This window comes from Vigna radiata, chromosome 5 (assembly GCF_000741045.1).
Source record: "Vigna radiata var. radiata cultivar VC1973A chromosome 5, Vradiata_ver6, whole genome shotgun sequence".
NCBI lineage: Eukaryota > Viridiplantae > Streptophyta > Magnoliopsida > Fabales > Fabaceae > Vigna > Vigna radiata.
Window position 1 is genome coordinate 34,171,978 of NC_028355.1, and position 3,334 is coordinate 34,175,311.

Genomic DNA, 3,334 nt, shown 5'->3' on the forward strand with positions numbered 1-3,334 from the left:
TCCAAGTATTGGTCAACAACAGAATAACCCATCAGGGCAACCAGGAGGCTTCAGGCAGCAACAACATTTAACTATGTGGCAGCAGGTGACACATCTGACAGAATTTGTCAAAGATACGAGTGAAAGATTTGATAAATTCATGAAAGTCTATTAGTCCAATCGAGCAAGTGATCAAGCTACTTTTAGATCACTAGAGATGCAAATTGGATAGCTATCAAAAAGAGTAGAAACCATTGAAAAGAACCAGTTTAGGGCTAACACTGATGTTAACCCTAAGGAAGAATGCAAAGCTGTGGTGACAAGTGATAGAAGAAGGACTGAAAGGGAAGTTGTAGAGATTAGAAGCAATGATCAAAAAGAGGAAGGTGAAGCCATTGAGATTGGTAGCAGCAGTGAAGGAAAAGAAGGAGAGGGATTGGAAGAAGTTAAGAAAAAAAAAGATAGTCACAATGGGCAGATGAGAGAAATATTTAGACATGTGACTATGGTTCCTATAGAAGAAAGTCATCCTCAAATTCCTGTTTATTCTAAGAAAATTAATTATTACCTTAGAGAGGTGATAGATCTAGATGTAGAAGAAGAAGAACAGGAAGTGCTTGTGCAGCCAAGAAAGGAACATCATCCACCTAAAATGAAGGATCCAGGATTGTTATCTCTTCCATGCATGATAAATGATGTGGATATAAGAAGAGCAATGATAGACTCTAGGTCTAGCATAAATTTAATGCCCTTAAGTTACTTGAAGAAAATTAAAGGGTTAGTGCTAAAACCAGCAAACATTACTATAACAGTTGCAGATGGTTATTTTAAGAAAACAGCTAGTAAGGTGGAAGATGCAATTGTCCGTATTGAGGAGTTGGAATTCTTGATTAACTTTGTAGTCGTGGATATGGAAAATGAAGGAAGGATTCCATTAATTTTAGGAAGACCTTTTATGAGGACTTCCAGAATGGCAATGCGTATCCATGATGGAATAATAACTTTGAAAGATCAAGAATATGTGTTTATGTATAATTGCTCCAAAGGAAAGAAAGTGAAAATGAAGGAGAGGGACAAACATAAAAAGTCAAGAAGAGAAGCTGCACCAGAGAACAACACATCAGGTTCCAATTCTAATAGTTGTAATGTTTTGCAGGTACCTAGAGATGAGGAGGTTGACAAAGGAGGCACTATCCACTCTGAATATACACCACTTGCAATAGGAGCACAAGTGAGATTCAAGAACAAGAAGTGGTTTGTTATTAAGATTCGGGAAGATGGCGAGCAGGAAATCAGGAAACCATTCACAAGAGCCATAAAGAAAGTGGATAGAATGCAACTGATGAGTTGGGTTAATGAAGATCCCAACCGGGATGGAATGAATTGATTACATATAAATCCAACTTTGTATAAACATTTGTAATTTTAGGATTATTTGATTTTGTACATGTACTTTATTAAATTTTTGAACACTTTTTGGGTAGCATCTACTGAGGGATGCTAAATCTCTTATGTGTCCACTGAAGGATACAAGGTAAGTACACTTACTGAAGGGTGTTGGAAGGATAAGAACTTACTAAAGAGTGCTAAACAGGTTTGGGTCAGGCTCGTGATGTTAAACAAGCGCTACCTGGGAGGCAACCCAGTTGATTGTTGTTTTTAATCCTGTGTTAAGTGCATTGCATGTTAATGATTGCATCTGAGAAGGGAAAGGCATATATTTGAAAAATTGAAGGTTGAAATTGAGTGCTATAAGGAAAGATTACTCAAAAGAAAGCAAAAGAAGAAGAAGTGAAATTAAGCGCAGACCGCTGAGCGGTCCATTTTACCGCTGACTGGTTGCGACAGCTGAGGGTCTCGGTTTTGCTTAAAAGCTGAGCGATTTTTCAAATTTTTCACTTTGAAACCCTTCTTTGCATTTCGCCTGAGCGGTCTCCCTAAGCCCTAACACTCTCCTCTCACTTTCAAGAGCTTTTTAGAGAGATTTCCTCACTTTCTCTTTACCCACTCACCAAAAATTCAATTTTCTACAATTGCTTTGTTAAATTTTGGGGTTTTTGGTTGAGGGACTTGCATTGGAGCGGACATCCATCATCAATTAAGCAATTTTTCTGCAAGCATTCACAATCTCCATCAAGTAAGTATGCAAATTTATGTTTGGGGTTTCTAATTTGGGGATTTGTTGATGAACATGCTTAGGAACATGATAAATTAAGGCTTTTGATTTCTATGCATGAATTGATAGAATAGGAACTGTTTGAACCGATTAGATTGCATGATTGTGGTATGGATTAATGAAATTAGCAATAGAGTGGAGATTAGGATCATTTAGGAAAGGATTTTGAAAAACCCTAGCCGTCACCGCTGAGCGGTCTGTTTTGGCGCTGATTGGTGGCATGGCTTGAGCCAAACCGCCTGGGCAGTCTTCTTGCATGCTGAGCGGTCTGCAGCTGTTTTGCCTAAATTTTGAAACTTTTGGATGTTTGTGTTGAGGAGCCCTGTTTTTCCTCAAGAATTGTATGATCTGATGATGCACTAACCTCTAATGATGTTTCTGTGAAAATTGTTGGATGCATTTGATTTATGCAGGAATGTCTACCTCAAGAAGAGTTAAGACAATGGGCAACAAAAGGAAGAAACCAGAGAGACTTAGGAGATTCTATTCTTCAAGGTTCCTTTCAAGGAAACATGAAGAACATTATGCTACAGTCCAGGAGAGGCGACTGCTGATGGAGAGAAAAGCCATATACATCCTTGACCTAGCTCCAGAGTTTGGTTTAGAGATTGAAAGGCGAGGATGGGAGAGACTAACGACATATCTAGCACCAGCCAGTATTGAGTTGGTGAAGGAGTTCTATGCTAACGCCTTGCCGAGAGGAGGAGTGTCCGTAGGGAGGTCATTAGTTATGTACGTGGGCACTTGATCAGTTATGATCTTGACACCATCAACACTTTTCTAGGGACTGAGTGGCCAGGAGAGCAGTGTGGGTATGCTGCTATACTGGGGGAGGCCAGGGATTATGAGGATATTGAGCGAGTAATGTGTATCCCTGGGAGGCATTTTCAGAGAAACCCTAACAGAGCACCAGTGAATATCCTTAGGGCAGATTTAACTCCCCTAGCTAAACACTGGATGGCATTTACTCATGCCAAAATCCAGCCATGCTCTCATGTTTTCGACATTACTTTACATCGGATCCTGGTTATTTACTGTATGCTGAGGCAGATGGACGTGAACGTTGGTAAGATCATTAATAGCGAAATTCTGAGCTGCGCCAACACCGTGAGCAGTAGGACACCACTGGGACATCCGTCCCTAATTACATATTTGTGCTAGCAGGCGAGAGTGGACACT